Source organism: Tamandua tetradactyla, chromosome 15, assembly GCF_023851605.1.
Source record: "Tamandua tetradactyla isolate mTamTet1 chromosome 15, mTamTet1.pri, whole genome shotgun sequence".
NCBI classification, from domain to species: Eukaryota; Metazoa; Chordata; class Mammalia; order Pilosa; family Myrmecophagidae; genus Tamandua; species Tamandua tetradactyla.
The window spans coordinates 30963603-30987542 of NC_135341.1; the positions used below are offsets into that span (position 1 = coordinate 30963603).

Consider the following 23940-nt stretch of genomic DNA (forward strand, 5'->3'; position numbering starts at 1 on the left):
CCGGGCTTGGAAATGTCTTCACATTTTCCCACAATTTATACAGGAAGTTACTGTGTAGCAAGAATATAATTAGTATTAAATATGATTAAGTTATACCATGGGGAAACTCAGGAAGTGTTTTGTGTTTTGATACTGCACTGTGGCTTCTTTTTCCCCAGTCTCCCTCCAAAGTACAGTCAAGTAGACATTCAAAGGGAATTCATCCCCTGAAATTCTAAACAGAAGATCACATTATAATCAAGGAACTTCAACCTTTTTCTTCCAATGACTATGAATCTATCCCTCTTATGATTCTATTATTCTTACTTCATGGATGTTAATTTTTCTGCAATATAATGAAGTCCATAGGAGACTATTTTTAACAATTATCTCAAGGGAATATCTTCATTCTACCATCCAAGAAAAATCCATGGCAAAAGACAACTACTTTACATTTTAAGGAATATTCATCACCCCGGGCCTGGGAGTTGAGAAGCACAGCTTTGCAGAATGCCATTCTCTATGGGATTGTCTAAAGCCCACCACCATGATACAACCCCCAGGCAACCTCCCCACCCCTGTTGATGCTTACTGAGGGCTCAGCCACCCCTACAAAGGACCCAGAGAACTGGGGCAGTGAAGGCAGCATCCAGGCCAAATTCCCAACCTAACACAGAGGCTCCAAACACGGGACTTCCATCCCCTTTAAAAAGAAAGCGGGAAACTCCCTGCCATTATAATATTTACAAGAAACTTTCCATGGGTTTCAAGCTTTTCTGAAAATCAGTTTTATGATTTTTTTTCAGTTGATTAAAGCTAACCTACTCCCTTTTAACATTCCTTTTTAAATTTGAGTATCCCATCCCATATTAGCCATGCTCTGGAAAAAAAAATGTGGCTCATTAGGAGTGGAAATCTATAGCAGCTGCCAGTCTTTCTCTGTTTTTGTTGTTGCCCAGCCTAGAACTTATCCTATATACAGGAGAGGACTGGCTTTGTAATATCCCCCCTAAGCCAGCCCATCTTCATCCCGAGATCCCACCAGCTTGGGTCTTCAAGCTAGAATGGCTTACTAAAGGTTCACCTCCCTGGACTACACAGGCATCTGATACGATCCCTCCTATTGTCAGGGGAAAAATCTCTGGTGGTAAAAACATATTTTTCCTTTCTCAAAGTAAATCCAGCATGAATTTGTAAAAAGAAACTCAACCTCACTGGATGTAGGAAATTTACAATGACTAGGTAGATAAATTATGTTAATACAGACTAACCAAATTCATCAAGGAAATCAAGTCTGAGGAGTTTCACCAAAAATTAGGGGGGAAAGCAGCATACGCAGAGAGTGAGACGGTTTAAATAAGTCATGCTTCGTTACCCTTATCAACATGTTGCTTTATGCTGAATTTAGAAAGGTAAAAAGTGATCAATGAGAGGAAAAAAATAAGGTCCCATGTACATGAACACAAAGAAGATATTAAAAAGTACAAGGTGAGAAAACAATGCTTGGAAGGTCCAGGCTTTTAACTTTGGCTTGGCATTTTTAGGGGCTTTTTTTTTTAAACATCCATAGATGGGCTCCCAGTTGCACTGGTGTGAATCATCAGCGCCATCTAGTGGAGAGTACTGTTGTGGTGTTGAGCTGCTGCTTAAATTCAAATCACATCTCTGACCTGAGTACCTCACCCTATCTTAGCATTTATTGTTTGCAGGAAAGAAAAAAAAAAGATGACCTTCATTCACTTTAATTCAATAAGTCTGTCTGAGTTTAGTCTGAAGATATGAATATGGAAGAAACTGTTAAGTTGCTTAGTAAATCTGGCAAGGATCAAGCAAAGGAAGAACCTGAGAAAGTCTAACTGTTGTATGTGGGCAGAGACCTGGGTTTTATAAAGCTGTATTGTTGCTCAGATTGATTTAATTCAACTGGAAGAAGAAAGGGCTGCACGGTAAACAAACACTGAGGTAGTAATTACGTGACTATGGCCAATGCTATTTCACCCCTGTCAAGCACATTATGTTTCAGACATTTTTCAAAATGACTTGACATTTTTTCTGCGTGACATATTTTGGGTTTGATACAGTGAAAACAGCTGGTTGCCTCCTGCTGCCTGGAAAACTCTGCAGTGGAGCAGTGATGTTGAAGGCTCTTAACTTTCCTGCAAGTTCTCTTAAAAATTGCAAAGGGACATGGATGAGCTGTCACAACACTGCCCAGGAGGCACGGGGGGTGGGGTACAGGGGCGTGGGGGCAGGTGATAGGCAAGCTTTGCAGGACCTGGGATCCTGGCCATGACCTCCCACCCCTCATCCTGCTACTAGCTGACTGACCTTGGGGACATTATTAACCTTTTCATCTTTCACTGTCAAGTGAGAAAGCACCATCCAAATCCTAGAGTTGCTGTGAAATGGTCAATGATCAGGCGAGTGCCTGGGGTCAATAACCTGGAGTTATGACACCTAGACTCTAAGCCCCTGGCTGGCCTGGTGTATGTCTCATGTGTTTATGACTACAACAAATAAGGCTTCTGGATTTAGCAAATACATATATGGGACAGCTAGCTCAATCTGAGTTTCAAATTTAATTTCATATCCCACCATGTGTAGGATAGTCCTGGTTTACAGCTGCTATCAAGAGTGATTATCAATAGCTCCTGTTTCACTTTTTAAAACACCGTGAGGGGATAAATAATCTTGAGCCCTAACTCCAAGCCCATGCCACTCAGTGCGCATCTTAAACAACCAAGTAAACAGCTCTTCTCAGCACGTGTCCAAGAGGCTTGATAATTTAAGAACTGCTCTCAGTTACACATTTTGAAAAATCTGCTTTACGAAACATCTGTGATTAGTCAACAGATTTGTATTGATAATGCACACTGCAGGGCCTTCTGTCTGACACTGCAGTGAATACCAAGTGGCCAGGTAGAAGGCATTTCTAGCAAATGCCAGGCTGAGAACAATATGCACAAGTGAACGACCTCTGAGGACACTGTAAGGCAAGTTGCAGGCACTAACAGATATTTACCCTTTAAGTCATGCCTTTTTATCTTAAAAAAAAGAAAGAAAGAAAAACCTCTACAAATTTAATTTTTATTACCCTAAGTAACTTCTCATAAAAATCTAAGCATATGAGTAAGACTCACGTCCCCTTTGACCCCCAACGCAAACTCCAGACCCTCCCCGGTGTTACCAACAGACCTTCCTCTGTAATAACAGATATACAGCTACCCACAGGAAATACATAAGATCATTTCTTTTTTAACCTAAATTATATATTGTACTATCAATTCTGACTTCTGCCCTTCGCTTTTTAAATTTCACAATATGTGCTGGGGTCCTGTCATTGTCATCACCCACAGATCTGCTTCATTCCTTTTAGTTGCTGCCTAAAATTCCATCTCTTGGATTAGCCTTGTCCCTGTTGGTGGGAACATTGGTAGTTTCTACATTTTTGCTAAATCAAGCAATGCTGTGCTCTTGGGTACCTGTGCTAGTGTTTCTACATGCAGCTGCAGGATGGGAGATGGCTGGTTTTGCCTCTGTGCATGTTTAGATATATAAGCTTCAGAAAAACTGACCTGCAATGTGGCTGTACCAACAGGAGTCCCATGTCCTAGGCCCTTACCAACACTTCATATTATTATTGCTATTATTATTATTTTATTTACTTTGCCAAGCTGATGGGTAAAAACGGTATCTTGCTGTTTCAATTTATTTTTCTCTGATTACCAGTGAGATTGAACATCTTTTCTTTGTCCACATAATACCACTCATGTCAAATGACTGTTCATAACTTTTACCCATTTTCCTTGTTGACACAGAGGGGGTTCTTTCTGCTCCCTGGAGATTAATCCTTTGTCTGTTGCACATGTTGCAAAAATTTTCTTAAACATTTGCACCAGAGGCTGGTACAAGCTCAGAAAAGACGACGAACCTTGCAGCAGTTAGAGCCTCTAGTATAGGAAATCCAACAGCCATCGCGGTTACAGTTTAGACAATCTCCAGTATCCCCGCACACTGGATGTTGGAGACAACAGTGAGGGATGACGCCCAGGGACCAGCACAGCCCCTGGAGATTTCAGACAGGTGTCATTACCAGGACAATTAACTGCTTTACAAAAGCAGAGCTGGCTTGCTCTCTAGACAGCGAAGCCTGACATGCAGATACTACAATTAGAAACAAAGGATAAATTAAAAGCACGTCGTGTTGGCCATGTGGAATCATGGGCACCAGGCAGGCCTAACTGTACGTGAACTATAAATCCCAAATCAGTGGACAAAACCAAGGGGCAACACATGAGATTCTTGGCAGGAGACCCACCCACCTCTGCTAGAAACCGCAGACGAGGCCACACCTCCTTCCCGGATGCCCTCGCACTTGGTGTGAAATCAACACCCTTCAACCTCTCGCCATCCTGAAACGGGAAGAGGCCTAGGGCGATCTCCTCTTCTCCCACATATTCATTAAATCCTTATCGCCAAGATGCCCTGATTCCCAACCCTCAACCCCACAACCGTGCAGCAAGAAACAGCTCCCTCTCCCAGAGAAACAAATAAGCCAGCCACGGCTCTCCCCTCACGGAGTTCAGGTGAACTTCTCAGGTTCGGAGCTGACTCCTACCCCACCGGAAAGATATAAGGCAATAGCAGACCCTTCCAGGCACCCCCGAGACCTTTCTTGCTCAGGAGAGAGGTGTCACCTGCATTGCCTTTTCTCCATTTTTAGTCTGTTAAACTTAATAGGAAAAGGCAGAGGAGGGAAACAAAAGTGAGCACGACGTGCCTGACTCCCTCCATCAAGCTCCTAGGCTTGCTGAGGCTCCCTGCCTGCCACCATGGATCCCAGGGGAAATATTATGAAATCTTTTCCCGTGCGGGTAGATCCATGAAAATAATATACATGCATGTATACACACGTACCTATGTCAGCAAGACATTCACAAAAGAAGGCTCTGAAGCGAACCACACAATCATCTGGCCAAAGGCGCCTTGTGCTTCACCTGCAAGTGAAGCCCCCCAGGAAACAGCACCATGCATATTGTAAAGGGTGACTCCAGAGGGTATAGGAACAATAGCATTGAATATTGCAGCAGGCAATCCTGTAGCCAAATGGAGCAAGGACATAAAAAACACAGGTTACCTGACTTAACTGGATTCAACCTGTACCTTCCATAGTCTGTTTTCCAAATTCATTACAACTTCCGCTCACCCACTATCACCAGATCCAACAAAGACCTGGAAATATTTACACACAAAGGCTGAATGCTGGAGAGCACACTAGTTAAGCACTGTTCCTGGAATCAAAACCAGCTAATTTCTGATCCCAGGTCAGCCACCTCCACCCGTGTGACTTTGGGTAATTTATTTAACATCCCCCAGTGTCAGTTTTACCATCTGTGAAGTAAGGGTAAAGTAATAGCACTCATTCTCCAGGTAGGTGTGATGACTAAATGCAATAGCCTTAGCCCCTCAAAATACTACCTCATCTAATGGTCTAAATTTTAAAGCACACTTTGTGATGCCGAGTTGAGATCCTCTAACTCTTCTCACATTCACCTGAGAGTCGATGCGGATGTGCCTGGGGATGTGTCTGAAATTCAAGGTCAAAACCAAAAGTTGGGATGGGGGCATATGAGTCCAATAGAGATGAATCCAAACCAAAGATAATTACACAAGTCTGCTGATTTTAACCTGGTCATTAATGTTGTCTTTGAAAGTTAAATGAATAAAACCTCAGAGTCCAGACATCTGTGTCTCCCAAAACATTTTTAAGGGCATGGTGGAGCACCTGGAAATGTAAATGGGAGGTCAGGGCATGCTCCTGTCACTTTTAAGTCAGAAGGTCCAAGGCAATTTGGTAAATCAAAGCCCAAAGGAAATGCAGAATGTAATAAATGGCCTGTATTTAATAATGAAGGCAGAATATTTAAGGCAATTACAAGAGATTTTCTTTAAAGCCATTAATGAAATTGGAAGAAGAATATAATGTGTCCTGGCAGCAGTCTCTGTGTCTTTCTCTCCTGATATATAAAGGAACCTATTAAAAGGAAAAAAAGAAACTGAACAATTAGCGAGCGTAGTGCTAAATGGCTGATGACTGTGGAGGTGAACATTTTCAGGTCTGTTGTTCTCTACGCCTTCTCTAGATAGAGGCTCTCAAGCAGTCACACGGATCCAGGAAAGTCCAAATGTGGCCAAAGATGTTGGAGCTCAGCACCCTGGCGGGTCCCAGAGAGGCCTGACACTGTGGTCTACCAGGTCCGAGGCTGGGCAGTCGGCCTGCCTGCACGGCACCAACGCGGCTAGCAGCAGCAGCATTGGGTCTCTTGGACAGATGAAGCTTTTCATCTCTTCCTAATGGGTAACTCACAAGGGAAGCGCTCCTTCATTGTTTCCCTTCAGTCATTCAGTCCTTCTGCAAATATCTGCTGAGGCCGGCTGGGTGCCCCGGCCCGGATCAGAGCACTGAAAAGCGGCCACTCTTTCTGCCTCCCAGGGCTCGCAGGCCACCGAGGAGGCAGAGACTAAATATGTAATTATGCGTGGAATCAACTTGGTGTTTCAAGGGAATTGGTCAAAAGAAGGGTCGCAAAAGTAATCATGGTGGCCTGTCACTTGGACACACTCCCTGCCCCGCACTGGGCTACTTCACACAGGCCACTTAGCCAGGGGAGGGAGGGTGTAACCAGCCTAATTATACCGATGAACAAGACGGGGACTCTGAGAAGCTAAGAAATTTGTTCCAGGTCTCACGACTAGGATTAAAATTTTTTTTTTAATTTTTTAAAAAGCCAGGACTCAAATCCATGTCCTTCTGTCTTCAGAAGTCAAGCTCTAATCAGCCAAGACCTACCTTCTCCAAAATGTTAACTGGCAAACAGACAGGCACCATGAGTTCTCTTTTATTTTCTTGTAATCGAAGAGGCAAAAGTTGTTTATGGTCCATCTCTCTTCCTGACCTGGGTTTTACAAAATATTGCTATGAAGTTGTAATTCTTTCTCCTCCCGTTCCTCACCCCACCATTTTTAATTAGAAAGGCCTCTACATTTCAGGCAGTTTCATGTAGAACAAGATGGCAAAAGGCTTTAAAATAGAGAAAAAATTTCATGGTGATCATGTGTTCTCAGCTACCTGAAAACTTTTAGGAAGGAGGGTAAATTATGAATACATTCATATGCATGGCATAATCACCACCAAATAAATGAAAGCAAAGGTTTAATTTGGTTCTGAGTTTACTTAAATATACAGCAAACTAAGGTTTGGAGGAAAGCAAGTCATTCCAGTTTCAAAATTAAGTTTCTAAAATTACAAAAATATACCCTTTTCATTATTCAGACGAACCCTTTTAAATCTGTAATGATAAAGTTATTATCAGGGATCTGTGAATGCGCCAATCAAGCAATCTTTCATTGGAATTTCCCTATTTCAGTTTTGAAATAATCTATTTCAGGGGAAAAAAAGAATAAAGTGAGGATTTTATTCTCAGAGACTGTTTCCCCTCAGGAACTGTTAAATTTCCCCCCCCCCCCCCAAAAAAAAGAGCACACCCAAGTAGTTGCTATCCTTTCCACATAAAAAAAATCACAATCTCACAATCAGAGTATTCTAGGGCAGGCAGGAAAATCAAACCAGTCCCACTCCTTATTTACTTTGAGTGAGAAGTCTGAAAGGGCACACTGCTTGTCCAAGGCCAAGCAGTTGTTTAGCAAAACTTCAGCAGCCATGGTTACTAATGAAATAGTTCTGGGAAGAAAACTATTTTTTTCCCCACCATTAATGACCATCAGCATGAGAAAGGCTGTTTTTCGCCAAGTGGTTTGTTTTGTTTTGTTTTTGTTGTTATTTTACTATGGACAAGTGAAACTCAGACCTAGGATTTTCCATGAGAAGCTGGCTCAGGGCTTTTAAAGGGGTTCTGAGGAGATGATAATGTTAGAATATGCCTTCTGGGGGAAAGAAAGATTCAGAATGACCTTAAAACACACATTTTTGCTGTCAAATACTGAAATTTAGAGACTAGTTATGTCCCCCTCTGAGTTCTTACCTGCAGGGTAAGAGGTTGCCACATACATACTTTATCTATGGCACTGATTATGGGAGTTGGGAAGGCAGGTGGACTCCAGCCCAACGGCAAAAACTTGATTTGTAAGAGTATGGTTCCCCTCCAATTTTTTTTTCCTTTCCAATCTATTTTTTTTCTATAAGTACATAAAATATGTTTAATAAATAACTTGATAAATATTCATTTAATGTAATATTATGGAATATAATCAATGTTATTGTTTATAATTAATTAGTATATTCATATAATTTAATTTTTACTGCATGGGTAGAAGATAAAATATAAGTTAGATAAGGAACATTGCAAATTCATTACTACAAGTAAAAACAAAAGCCAAGTGTTTCACTAAAGTCTGTCATTGGTATATAAATTTGTGTTTGCCTTTTATAGCAACAATTGAATCACTTTTGGTCAAGACAAAAATATTTATTTTAAGAAGGACTCAGTTTTTGTAATCAAAATAAACAGATGACAACTTCATGAATTATTACAATTCACTGATGATCAGCATCAGTCAGCTGTGGGTTTTGATCATTGTATTACCATTATGGATTTCAAATAATCCTAACAAATATCTATGGAGCTCCTAGTAGATGCCAGGTACCTGCGCTCATGGAATGTTTCACTGGGGGGAACAACAAATAAGCTAATAAATGCCATTGGAGGTAGGGGAGGAGCATACCACAGATGGAGAATAGAGGTAGAGGTGGCTGCTAATCCACCGCACAATCCTGGGCAGATTGTACAAGGCTTCGTAATGCTGGTGGGGAGTTCAGATTTTATTCTAAGTGTGAGCAAAGCACAAATATAAGCAAAGAAGTAACATGACCTCATTTGTGGTTTAAGAGATCACGCTGTCTGCACTATAAAGAACAGATCCAAACCTATGCCAGATGAGGGAGTCTCTCCCATATGTACATGTTTCTAATAATATCAGTAAACCAATGTTTAATGAAGTTTATAATGTTTTGCAAAATCATTATATCTTATTAAGAAATTTATTTTACTTCATATATTTCTGGGTCAAAATTTACCATCCTAGAAAATTTAGTTTTGAAGTATTTGATACTTCAATTTCATCTGAAATTTATTTCTTTATAAAATTTTGTCCCATGAAAATTAAGGTAGATGTTACAAATTGTGGTCACATGAGGCAGCACAGCTTTTTGGTCTTTGGAGCCAGAAAGACGTGGATATGAATTCTCACTCTACAAACTTATGTGTGACCTTGGGCCAGGCACTGGCCTTTCAATCTTCAGTTCTCCATGTGTAAAACAGTAATAAAAAGAGGATCTAACTTACAGGACTGTGGGGGGGGGGGGAGTAAATGACAGAACACCAGTGAAGCAGTTCAGCCACTACCCGCTCTTAATACATTTTCAACATGGTGTCTATTACTCTTTCATCGTTGCTATATTTTATTAATATTAATTGGCTAAGAGAAACATCCTAAAATTAGTGGTCATGAAAGAATTTTCAATTTGAAGAAATTAGGATTACCATAGCAAAGGACTGTGCTTGAAGCTATGTACGCTATTAAAACCTACATCACAAACTAATCTGAGAGTAGAAGAGGTGAGAATTAATTCATCTACCTACATCTCGGGGCCTTTATTAGCAGTCTTAAGTAGGGGTGGAAAATTTCTGCTGAGTCGTCTACTTTCTGGATTGCTACCAGATTCAAGATTTACTTAAAAAAATTCAATAGCAGCTGGCAAATCCCTAGACCACAAGATCCTTGGTGAAAAATCAGCAACCTAAGGGCATTCTCCTAACTGCCAAAGAATTTGCTGGAGAATGATCCCGAGGTAATTTCTGAGGTCTGCCAATGACCTCTGCAGCCAGCCATCTTAATGAAAGACACGAAGGTTTCTGGAAATGTAATGTGGGACTCTGAAAATGATGATTAACAGAACCACCAAGTGTTTATCTAACATGATTGTAGACACTCCAAGAAGTCCCTGATGTCCCCAAATGTCCCCTTTGCAAACCGGCCGAAGTCTGAAGCCCCAACATTACACTGTGTATGTGGGAATGGTAAAATTAGACTTTAAAAGTATTTGTTAATTTGAATGCTTAATACAGTTTGAATTGGCAGTGTTTCATTGTGTTTAAAATGTATTATCTAAAACAAATGTGTCTAAAACAAATATTTATTTAAAATAAATATTCCCAAGCACTGAGAAAGTCCATTTGAGAAAACCCAAGGATTAAAGTAAATCACAAAAGAACCAATGACATGGTTAGGAAAGCAACAATTCAGACTTCTATAGCCATTTTAATGCCCCAAATTAAGGTATATATGGTCATGATAAAAAAAAAAAAAAAAAAAAGAATGTGCAGCATGAAAGACTAGGGCAAGAGGGAAAATGCACAGGGGTTTTACCAGGTTATCCACCCCTGATGCAATTAGACATAATAGCACCCAGAGTTTCTAAACATATAAGTAGCAAAGAAAGAGGATCACTAATATGGAAATGTGTCACAGGCAAATAAAAGATAGCTTTGGAAGGAGCAAACAATGTTATTCATTTTCCATGAACTATAAAATAAGATGATGATTCAGACACAAAAAAATCAGATTTGTTTTCAATTATCACTCCTTTAAAGTTGCACTTTCTGTGTTTAAATTTATTAATACCTTTATCGGAATTCAGAATAGGGGTGGTATTAACATAATCAAGCTGTAGAAATTACAAGCTTCTCAAAATAACATTTTTATTTCAAGATTCAATAAACAAAATGCATTTTAATCTTTCTTTCAGCTGGAAGACAATCTTTGTGGTTCTTTTAGAACAAAGAAGCCAATATTGTACTTACTGCTTATGTAAAAATTACAATGTAGAAGATCAAATCACTGGAGGCTGCACTGCTATGTATAGTATATCATTCTCTCCTTTCCTTTTCATTAATAACTGTTTCCTAATGCCAATGATAATTTAAGAAATTTCACATGCATACATCCACCTGCACACATCCATACCTAGCCATCCATTTCTAAGAAACAGGACATATGTTTACTCATCAAATTAGTGGCATATTTCATCAACTTTATGGCATATAATTCTTAACATTTTAACATCTCTGAAATAAGGAGGTCTCTTACATTTAGTAACAGTTCAATTGGTTGCAGTTTTCCATGTTGTTATAACATTAAATAATGGGTGAAACTATAAATGATGACATCTTGGCTTCAATAAATTTGGTAGTTTTCAAAAACACCTACTTCATGCATGGAACCATATTAAATTACATTAAGAAAATTTCTAAAAACCATTCATAGTAATTATATCCAACATAGAACCAAAAATAACTAGAAATGCAAAGAAGCAGAAAAATATAACCTCAAAAGAAAAAAGCATTCACTAGAAATAGAAATGACCAAGATGTTGGAATTAGCAGAGAGTGAATTCAAAGGAGCTATTTTGGATATTTCTAGGACTTAAAAGAAAACATGAAAATCCTACATGCTTATGGATTAGAGAAGGACTCTAGTCCTTCTGACTTGAAGACAGAGAAAAATATAAGGCAAAAAATTTCTGTCCCAGACCTGCTGGTCCATTCCCATTCCCCTCCAATTCATTCAGTCCCATGCAGCTTAGAAATCCGTCAGAGACAGTGGCCTAGGTGACTCCAGCTGCAGACAGAAACTATAAGAGGCACTAGCAGCAGTAAATTAGAACCCCACACATATCCAGGCCCAGAGATACAAGTTCACAAATACCCAGGGCAAAACACAAGCTGGGTGCTCGCTTTGGCAGCACATATACTAAAATTGGAACAATAGAAAGATTAGCATGGCCCTTGCACAAGGATGACACGTAAATTTATGAAGTGTTTCAAATTAGAAAAAAAAAAAGAAAATAAAAATAAACCTAAAAGCACAAGTTGGTAAGGAGTGCTGCATATGAAAGGTCCCTCAAAAGGGAAAAAAAGGAGGAAAAAAGAGAGAGAGACCACAGCAGAACTGCTGGCAAGAATTGCTGTGCTCTCGCTCAATCTAATTCCTGTTCGCTGAAGCACCTAACCAAAATTGGACTTTTCTGGGGACTCCCACCTATCTGGATTGACCCCATCTGGCTTCCTGAGGAAGAATACCCTAATGGGGAAGAAACCAGAGGAAGAAAAGGCTCACAGAAAAAGAAAATGTAAATTGAACTGCTGTAAGATAGGATGGGTCCCAGAACAGAAAAGTATAAGGAAGATGGGGCACTGGGTAAGGGAGAGAATTTAAACAAATCACAGGAGCTGGGAAGAAAATTCTGTACAAAAACGAGCAGAACTGATCAAGATTCCCAGAGAAGGAACAGAAGAAAAGCTTTCTCCTGGAGGGGAAACAATCACACAAAAATTGCAATCTTAAAAACTGTACCACATATCCAGGGTAAGAGTCAGATGAAGAGGGACTAAAAAAATCTGAACAGTTAAACATAAACTTTCTAAAGGTCTAGAGTAAATGGAACCAAATGTCAAAGAAGAGCCTTAATACAAAGCCAATAAAAAATAAAACCACAAACGAGAGGGCAAAACCGACTTCAAGAGTTAAGTCGTCAAGATAATCAGATGCCTAGACATCAGGAAAAAAAAAAAATCAAAAGCCCTACTAAGAAAAAAGATATGGGTCAGCCAAGGGAAGATATTAAAAGTTCAGAGGAGACACAGAATTTGGAACAACTAATCAGGGAAGTTCAAACAAATCTCCTAAATGAAGGAAAATATAGATAAAGGATATTAAGAAGGCACTTATGTGATTATAAAGAAGAATTTGAAAGTATAAAAAGAAACATAACAGAAATAAAGGGAGCAAAAGGCACAACAGAAGAGATTTAAAATACACTAGAGGCATACAGCAGTAGATTTGAACAGGCAGAAGAAAGAATCAGAGAATTAGAAGACAGGTCAATTAAAATCATATAGTTTCCTAATCATATAGGAAAGCACAGAGAAAAGAATGGAAAAAATTGAGCAGTGCCTCAGGGATACAAGTGACATCAAGAAGTGCATAATATATGTGTCATGGGAGTCCCAGAACAGAAGGGAATGTGGCATAAAGAATATTTCAGGGCTGACTTCCTGGAAGATGGCGGCTTAGTAAGACGCGTGGATCTTAGTTTCTTCTCCAGGACACCTACTAGGGGAGTAGAAACGATACAGAAAGCGCCCAAAGCCACAACAGAGATAAAAAAGACAGCGTACCCCATCCTGGAACGGCTGGCTGGCTGAGAGAAGCAGCTCGGGTGAGATCGCCGAGGCGCGCGGGCCTCACCAGGCGGGGCGGGAAGCGGCCGGAGTTACTCTCTTCCCCCTTCCCGGGCCGGCTGGGAGAATTGGAGAGGCAGTCCCCTGAAACCAAGGCGGCTGGCGCCCACACCACGCGCAGCCCCCCGGACCAACTGAGAGAATTGGATCGGAAATCCCCAGGCTGCGGAGAACGGTGACGGGTGGGTGAGGCCCCTTCCAAACCCGTGACTCCCGGGGAACGTGCACTCTCTCGGGCGGGCTGCTGTCGCTGGCGCCCTCGCGCCACGCTTGTCACCCAGGGCCGACTAGGAAATTCGGACGGGCTCTTTCCCGGACTGCGGCGACCAGCAACCCTCCCTGCGTTCGGACCCCGGGCCGGCTCAAGCCGCTTCGGCTAGCGAACCCCCCGGACGGCGAGAGTTTTCCAAAGTTTAAGGTCCCACAGCACCTTTTACTGGTGGGACCCGCAGACAAACGTGTGCCACGAGCGCCACCTACTGGGCAGGATAAGAAAAACAGAACCCAGAGATTTCACAGGAAAATCTTCGAAACTTTTGGATCCAATACCCAGGGAAATCTGAATAAATGCGCAGACGCCAACAGAAGATAACGGATCACGCTCAAATAATTGAAAATATGGCCCAGTCAAAGGAACAAACCAATAGTTCAAATGAGATACAGGAGCTGAGACAACTAATGTTAAATATACGAACAGAAATGGAAAACCTCTTCAAAAACAAAATCAATAAATTGAGGGAGGACATGAAGAAGACATGGGCTGAACATAAAGAAGAAATAGAAAAACTGAAAAAACAAATCACAGAACTTATGGAAGTGAAGGACAAAGTAGAAAAGATAGAAAAAACAATGGATACCTACAATGATAGATTCAAAGAGACAGAAGATAGAATTAGTGATTTGGAGGATGGAACATCTGAATTCCAAAAACAAACAGAAACTATCGGGAAAAGAATGGAAAAATTTGAACAGGGTATCAGGGAACTCAAGGACAATATGAACCGCACAAATATACGTGTTGTGGGTGTCCCAGAAGGAGAAGAGAAGGGAAAAGGAGGAGAAAAACTAATGGAAGAAATTTTCACTGAAAATTTCCCAACTCTTATGAAAGACCTAAAATTACAGATCCAAGAAGTGCAGCACACCCCAAAGAGATTAGACCCAAATAGGCGTTCTCCAAGACACTTACTAGTTAGAATGTCAGAGGTCAAAGAGAAAGAGAGGATCTTGAAAGCAGCAAGAGAAAAACAATCCATCACATACAAGGGAAACCCAATAAGAATATGTGTAGATTTCTCAGCAGAAACCATGGAGGCTAGAAGACAGTGGGATGATATATTTAAATTACTAAAAGAGAAAAACTGCCAACCAAGACTCCTATATTCAGCAAAATTGTCCTTCAAAAATGAGGGAGAAATTAAAACATTCTCAGACAAAAAGTCACTGAGAGAATTTGTGACCAAGAGACCAGCTCTGCAAGAAATACTAAAGGGAGCACTAGAGTCAGAACCGAAAAGACAGAAGAGAGAGGTATGGAGAAGAGTGTAGAAAGAAGGAAAGTCAGATATGATATATATAATACAAAAGGCAAAATGGCAGAGGAAAATATTATCCAAACAGTAATAACACTAAATGTTAATGGACTGAATTCCCCAATCAAAAGACATAGATTGGCAGAATGGATTAAAAAACAGGATCCTTCTATATGCTGTCTACAGGAAACACATCTTAGACCCAAAGATAAACATAGGTTGAAAGTGAAAGGTTGGGAAAAGATATTTCATGCAAATAACAACCAGAAAAGAGCAGGAGTGGCTATACTAATATCCAACAAGTTAGACTTCAAATGTAAAACAGTTAAAAGAGACAAAGAAGGACACTATATACTAATAAAAGGAACAATTAAACAAGAAGACTTAACAATCATAAATATTTATGCACTGAACCAGAATGCCCCAAAATACGTGAGGAATACACTGCAAACACTGAAAAGGGAAATAGACACAAATACCATAATAGTTGGAGACTTCAATTCCCCACTCTCATCAATGGACAGAACATCTAGACAGAGGATCAATAAAGAAATAGAGAATCTGAATATTACTATAAATGAGCTAGACTTAACAGACATTTATAGGACATTACATCCCACAACAGCAGGATACACCTTTTTCTCAAGTGCTCATGGATCATTCTCAAAGATAGACCATATGCTGGGTCACAAAGCAAGTCTTAACAAATTTAAAAAGATTGAAATCATACACAACACTTTCTCGGATCATAAAGGAATGAAGTTGGAAATCAATAATAGGCGGAATGCCAGAAAATTCACAAATACCTGGAGGCTCAACAACACATTCTTAAACAACGAGTGGGTCAAAGAAGAAATTGCAAGAGAAATTAGTAAATACCTCGAGGCAAATGAAAATGAAAACACAACATATCAAAACTTATGGGATGCAGCAAAGGCAGTGCTAAGAGGGAAATTTATTGCCCTAAATGCCTATATCAGAAAAGAAGAAAAGGCAAAAATGCAGGAATTAACTGTTCAATTGGAAGAACTGGAGAAAGAACAGCAAACTAATCCCAAAGCAAGCAAAAGGAAAGAAATAACAAAGATCAGAGCAGAAATAAATGAAATTGAAAATATGAAAACAGCAGAGAAAATCAATAAGACCAGAAGTTGGTTCTATGAGAAAATCAATAAGATTGATGGGCCCTTAGCAAGATTGACAAAAAGAAGAAGAGAGAGGATGCAAATAAATAAGATCAGAAATGGAAGAGGAGACATAACTACTGACCTCACAGAAATAAAGGAAGTAATAACAGGATACTATGAACAACTTTACGCTAATAAATACAACAATTTAGATGAAATGGACGGGTTCCTGGAAAGACATGAACAACCAACTTTGACTCAAGAAGACATAGATGACCTCAACAAACCAATCACAAGTAAAGAAATTGAATTAGTCATTCAAAAGCTTCCTAAAAAGAAAAGTCCAGGACCAGATGGCTTCACATGTGAATTCTACCAAACATTCCAGAAAGAATTAGTACCAATTCTCCTCAAACTCTTCAAAAAAATCGAAGTGGAGGGAAAACTGCCTAATTCATTCTATGAAGCCAACATCACCCTCATACCAAAACCAGGCAAAGATATTACAAAAAAAGAAAACTACAGACCAATCTCTCTAATGAATACAGATGCAAAAATCCTCAATAAAATTCTAGCAAATCGTATCCAACAACACATTAAAAGAATTATACATCATGACCAAGTAGGATTCATCCCAGGTATGCAAGGATGGTTCAACATAAGAAAATCAATTAATGTAATACACCATATCAACAAATCAAAGCAGAAAAATCACATGATCATCTCAATTGATGCAGAGAAGGCATTTGACAAGATCCAACATCCTTTCCTGTTGAAAACACTTCAAAAGATAGGAATACAAGGGAACTTCCTTAAAATGATAGAGGGAATATATGCAAAAACCCACAGCTAATATCATCCTCAATGGGGAAAAATTGAAAACTTTCCCCCTAAGATCAGGAACAAGACAAGGATGTCCACTATCACCACTATTATTCAACATTGTGTTGGAGGTTCTAGCCAGAGTAATTAGACAAGAAAAAGAAACACAAGGCATCAAAATGGGAAAGGAAGAAGTAAAACTATCACTGTTTGCAGACGATATGATACTATACGTCGAAAACCCAGAAAAATCCACAACAAAACTACTAGAGCTAATAAATGAGTACAGCAAAGTAGCAGGTTACAAGATCAACATTCAAAAATCTGTAGCTTTTCTATACACTAGTAAAGAACAAGCGGAGGGGGAAATCAAGAAACGAATCCCATTTACAATTGCAACTAAAAGAATAAAATACCTAGGAATAAATTTAACTAAAGAGACAAAAAACCTATATAAAGAAAACTACAAAAAACTGCTAAAAGAAATCACAGAAGACCTAAATAGATGGAAGGGCATACCGTGTTCATGGATTGGAAGACTAAATATAGTTAAGATGTCAATCCTACCTAAATTGATTTACAGATTCAATGCAATACCAATCAAAATCCCAACAACTTATTTTTCAGAAATAGAAAAACCAATAAGCAAATTTATCTGGAAGGGCAGGGTGCCCCGAATTGCTAAAAACATCTTGAGGAAAAAAAACGAAGCTGGAGGTCTCGCGCTGCCTGACTTTAAGGCATATTATGAAGCCACAGTGGTCAAAACAGCATGGTATTGGCATAAAGATAGATATATCGACCAATGGAATCGAATAGAGTGCTCAGATATAGACCCTCTCATCTATGGACATTTGATCTTTGATAAGGCAGTCAAGCCAACTCACCTGGGACAGAGCAGTCTCTTCAATAAATGGTGCCTAGAGAACTGGATATCCATATGCAAAAGAATGAAAGAAGACCCATCTCTCACACCCTATACAAAAGTTAACTCAAAGTGGATCAAAGATCTAAACATTAGGTCTAAGACCATAAAACAGTTAGAGGAAAATGTTGGGAGATATCTTATGGATCTTACAACTGGAGGAGGTTTTATGGACCTTAAACCTAAAGCAAGAACACTGAAGAAGGAAATAAATAAATGGGAGCTCCTCAAAATTAAACACTTTTGTGCATCAAAGAACTTCATCAAGAAAGTAGAAAGACAGCCTTCACAATGGGAGACAATATTTGGAAATGATATATCAGATAAAGGTCTAGTATCCAGAATTTATAAAGAGATTGTTCATCTCAACAACAAAAAGACAACCAACCCAATTACAAAATGGGAAAAAGACTTGAACAGACACCTATCAGAAGAGGAAATACAAATGGCCAAAAGGCACATGAAGAGATGCTCAATGTCCCTGGCCATTAGAGAAATGCAAATCAAAACCACAATGAGATATCATCTCACACCCACCAGAATGGCCATTATCAACAAAACAGAAAATGACAAGTGCTGGAGAGGATGCGGAGAAAGAGGCACACTTATCCACTGTTGGTGGGAATGTCAAAGGGTGCAACCACTGTGGAAGGCAGTTTGGCGGTTCCTCAAAAAGCTGAATATAGAATTGCCATATGACCCAGCAATACCATTGCTGGGAATATACTCAAAGGACTTAAGGGCAAAGACACAAACGGACATTTGCACACCAATGTTTATAGCAGCGTTATTTACAATTGCAAAGAGATGGAAACAGCCGAAATCTCCATCAACAGAAGAGTGGCTAAACAAACTGTGGTATATACATACAATGGAATACTATGCAGCTTTAAGACAGGATAAACTTATGAAGCATGTAATAACATGGATGGACCTAGAGAACATTATGCTGAGTGAGTCTAGCCAAAAACTAAAGGACAAATACTGTATGGTCCCACTGATGTGAACAGACATTCGAGAATAAATTTGGAATATGTCCTTGATAACAGAGTCCAGCAGTAGGTAGAAACACGGTAAGATAATGGCCAATTGGAGTTGAAGGGATACATACGGTGTAACAGGACTAGATACAAAAACTCAAAAATGGACAGCACAATAATACCTAATTGTAAAGTAATCATGTTAAAACACTGAATGAAGCTGCATCTGAGCTATAGGTTTTTGTTTTGTTTTGTTTTGATTTTACTATTATTACTTTTATTTTTTTCTCTATATTAACATTCTATATCTTTTTCGGTTATGTTGCTAGTTCTTCTAATCCAATGCATATGTACTAAGAAATGATGATCATGCATCTATGTGATGATGTTAAGAATTAATGATTGCATATGTAGAATGGTATGATCTCTAAATGTTGGGTTAATTTCTTTTTTTCCGTTAATAAAAAAAAAAAGAGAGAAGGGATAATTGGAGCTGAAGGGATACAGACTGTACAACGGGACTGGATGTAAAAACTCAGAAATGGACAGCACAATACTACCCAATTATAATGCAATTATGTTAAAACACTGAATGAAGCTGCATGTGAGGTATAGGTTTTTTGTTTTTGTTTTTTTTTTTTTCTTTCTATTATTGTTTTAATTCTTATTCTGTTGTCTTTTTATTTCTTTTTCTAAATCGATGCAAATGTACTAAGAAGTGATGAATATGCAACTATGTGATGTTATTAAGAATTACTGATTGTACATGTAGATTGGAATGATTTCTAATTGTTTTGTTAATTCTTTTTTTAATTAATAAAAAAAAAAAAAAGAATATTTCAGGAAATAATGCCCCCAAATTTCCCAACTCTTATGAAAGACATAAATATACATGTCCAAGAAGTGAAGTGTACTCCGGAAAGAATAAATCCCAATAGACCTACTTTGAGAACACATATTATTCAGATTGCCAAATGCCAGAGAAAAAGAGAATTCTGAAAGCAGCAAGACAAAAGTGATTCAACACACACAAGGGATCATTCATAAGACTAATGCTCATTTCTCATCAGAAACATGGAGGCAAGAAGGCAGTGGTATGAAATATTTAAGGTACTAAAAGAGAAAAATTGCCCAGTCAAAAATTCTTCATCCAGTAAAACTGTCCTTCAAAAATGGAGGACAGTTTAAAATATTCACAGATACACAGAAACTGAGAGAATTCATCGACAGTAGATCTGCATTACAAAAATTACGAAAGGGAGTTCAACAGGTTGAAAGAAAAAGACAGAGAGAGTGGCTTCAGTGTAATGTGACGAGAGGAAGATCATCGGCAAGAGTAACTAAAGGGTAAATTCAAGCCAATAATACCGTATCCTCAATATACAATTCTACTCTTCAACTACTATGTGAATCAGAATACAAGTGAACAAGAAAAATGGATATTTCCTGCACAAGCAAAATATAAAGTGGAAACTGGGACAAAAACAACATAAAGCAGGGAAACAGAGGGATATGGAAGCAGAGACTATGTATGCTAATGAAGTTAACTTGCTATCTTTTCAGATTAGTATGTTATAGATGTAGGTTGTATAATACAAAACCCAGGGTAACTACAAGAAAGTATTTTTAAAAATATTTTGAAATCATATAAAGCATCATCTCTGACCAAAATGGAATAAAGCTGAAAATAAGTAACATTTGGAGAACTGGAAAACCCACAAATATCTGGAAGTTAAGTAATACCCTCTTAAACTATCAGTGGGTCAAAGAAGAAACTACAGGGTAAAACAATAAATATCTTGAGATGGAGGAAAGTGAGAACACAACATACCAAAACTTATGGGATGCAGCAAAGACAATGCTGAAAGGGAAATTTCTAGCCCTAAATATTTACATTAAAAAAGAAAAAAGCGCCAGGCCTGAGACCTGGGTTAAATTCCCAGTGCCTGCCCATGCAAAAGAAAAAGAAAAAGAAGAAAGTGCTAAGATCAAAAACTTAACTACACACCTGGAGGAACTAGAAAAAGAACAGCAAATGAACCTCAAAGCAAGAGAAGGAACTAAATAACAAAGATTAGAGCAGAAAGATATTAAACTGAGAATAAAAAACAAGAGAGAATTACCAAAACCAACTGGTTCTTTGAAGAGATCAGTAAAACAGACAAAACCTTAACCAAACTTACAATGAAAAAAAAGAGAAAATATGCAAACAAATAGAATCAGAAATGAGAGGGGGGATATTACTATTGATCCCACCGAAATAAAAATGATCAGAAGAGGATACTATGAGCAACTGTATACCAAAAAAATTAGACAACCTAGAAAAAATGCACACATTCTTAGAAAGGTATGAACAAACTAAACTGACTCTAGAACAAACAGAAGACCTCCATAGACCAACTGCAAGTAATGGGATTGCATCTGTCATCAAATGCCAAAGAAAAAGCCCAGAATCAAATGGCTTCACAGGCAAATTCTACCAATCATTTCAAGAAGAATTAATAACAATACTGTTCAAATTCTTCAAAAAAAAAAAAAAGAAGAGAAGGGAATACTATCTAACTCATTCTGTGACATGAACATCACCCTAATACCAAAGTCAAATAAAGATACCACCAGAAAAAATTACAGACCAATATTTCTAATGAATATAGATGCAAAAATCCTCAACAAAATATTTGTAAATCAAATCCAACAATATATCAAAAGAATTATATACCATGACCAAGTGGGCTTTATCCCAGGTATGCAAGGGTGGTTTAACACAAGAAAATCAATTATTATAATACACCACATTAACAAAACAAAGGGAAGAAAAAATGATCATCTCAAGTGACACATAAGAGGCATTTGGTGAAATTCAGCATTCTTTAGCAAAACAAAGGGAAGAAAACATGATCATCTCAATTGATACAGAAAAGACATTTGGTGAAATTCAGCATCCTTTCTGGAAAAAAAATATGCTTTAAAAACTAGGAATAGAAAGATACTTCCTCAATTTGATAAAAGGCATATGAGAAAAAGGTCTATAGCTGTCTCAATTTGCTACAGCTGCCAGAATACAATATACCAGAAATGGATCAGCTTTTATAAAGGTGATTTATTAAGTTACAAATTTAAAGTTCTAAGGCCTTAAAAATGTCTAAACTAAGGCATCCAGATAAAGGTATCTTGACTATGAAGGAAGGCCAATATTTATCATATGGGAAGGTATGTGGCTGGAGTCTTCCATTCCTTGATTCCAGCATCTGATTCCAGTGGCTTCTTCTCCATGCATCTGTGGGCCTTCACTTAGTTTCTCCGGGGCAAAATTCTGGGCATCATCTCTTAGCTTAGCATCTCCCCTGGACCAGAGATTTCTTCTCTTCAAATATTGCGTCCTGGTTTCTTACAGCTTCTCTAAGTATCTCTTGTAGGCACTCCAAGCATCTCCAAATGTCTGCATCTGAGCTTTCTCCAAAGCATTTTCCCTTTTAAAGGACTTCAGTAAATTAATGAAGACCCACCTTGAATGGCAGGGTCACACCTCCATGGAAATAATCTAATCAAGAGGTTATGTCCACAATTGGGTGTGTCATATCTCCATGGAAACAAACCAATCAAGAGCTCTAACCCTACAATACTGGATCAGGATTAAAAGAGCATGGGCTGTTCCCACAAGATTGGATTAGGGTTAAAAGAACAGGGCTTTTCTGGGGTAGAACCATTTAAAACCAGTACAACAGCTAACCCCATATTCAATGGTGAAAGACTGAAAGTTTCCCCCTCTCAAATCTGGAGAAAGACAAGGATACCCACTATCAACTCAGCTATTTACAATTGTACTAGGAGTTCTAGTCAGAGCAATTAGGCAAGAAAAAGAAATAAAAGGCATTCAAATTAGAAAAGAAGAAGTAAAAATTCACTATTTGCAGATGACATGACCCTATATGGAGAAAGCCCCAAACAATTTACAACAAAGCTACTAGAGCTAATACATGGATTCAGCAAAATACCAGGGTACAATATCAACATGCAAAATTCAGTAGTGTTTCTATGCACTAGTAATGAGCAATCTGAGGAGAAAAACAAGAAAAAAAATTACATTTACAACAGCAACTCAAAGAATTAAATATCCAGAAGTAAATTTAGCCAAGGATGTAAAGGACTTGTACACAGAAAACTACAAAACATTGCTAAAGGAAATCAAAGAAGATCTAAATAAATGGAAGGACATTCTATATTCACAGACTGGAAGATTAAATATCATTGAGATGTCAATTCTACACAAAATGATTTACAGATTCAATACAATCCCAATAAACATTCCATAAGCCTAATATGCAAAAAAGGAAAAGCCAATTATTAAATTTACTTGTAAGAGTAAGGCCCCTGAGTCTTGAAAAAGATTTTTCAACATCATGAAAGAGAAGAATGAAGTTGGAGGACTCACATTTCTTTACTTTAAAGCACATTACAAAACTAGAGTGATCAAAACAGAATGGTAGTAGCACAAAGAAAGACATATTCACCAATGGAATCAAACTGAGAGTTCAGAAATAGACCCTCACATCTATGACCAAGTGATTTTTGACAAGACTGCCAAGTCAACTCAACTGGGAAAGTTTAGTCTCTTCAACAAATGGTGCTGGGAAAACTGGATCTCCATATGCAAAAGAATGAAGGAGGACCCCTATATCACATCATATACAAAAAATTAACTCAAAATGGACCAAAGACCTACCAGGACTATTAAACCTCTAAAGGAAAATGTAGTGGAAGCATCTTCAGAATCTTGTTGTAGGCAATGGTTTCTAAGACTTTCCACCCAAAGGATAAGCAATGAAAGAAAAAATAGATAAATGGGACCTCCTCAAAATTAAAAACTTCGGGGGTCAAAGGACTTTGTCACAAAAGTGAAAAGACAACCTATTGAATAAGAGAAAATATTTGGAAACCACATATCCATTAAGGATTTAACTTCCAGAATAAAAAAAGAAATCCTACAAATCAACAACAAAAAGACAAAAAAAAAACAATTTTAAAAATGGGCAAAATACTTGAATTGACATTTCTCCAAAGAAGAAATACAAATGGCTAAAAAGCAAATGAAAAGATGCTCAGCATCAGCAGTTATTCGGGAAATGCAAATCAAAACCACAATGAGTTATTATTTCACATCCATTAGAATGAATACTATTAAAAACAAACAAACAGAAAAGTACAAGTGTTGGAGAGGATGTGGAGAAATAGGAGCACTCATTCATGCTGCTGGGA

At 38.4% G+C, this 23940-nt stretch overlaps 1 protein-coding gene and 1 non-coding gene across 2 annotated transcripts in view; one reads left to right on the forward strand and one right to left on the reverse strand.

The window, feature by feature from the left end:
• Positions 1-23940, reverse strand: part of CACNA2D3 (calcium voltage-gated channel auxiliary subunit alpha2delta 3) — a 987429-nt gene that overhangs the window by 661201 nt on the left and 302288 nt on the right. The gene's annotated exons all lie outside the window — the stretch shown is intronic.
• Positions 11785-11888, forward strand: LOC143658125 (U6 spliceosomal RNA). The gene has a single exon (XR_013163148.1). It is a non-coding gene; the product is annotated as a U6 spliceosomal RNA (small nuclear RNA).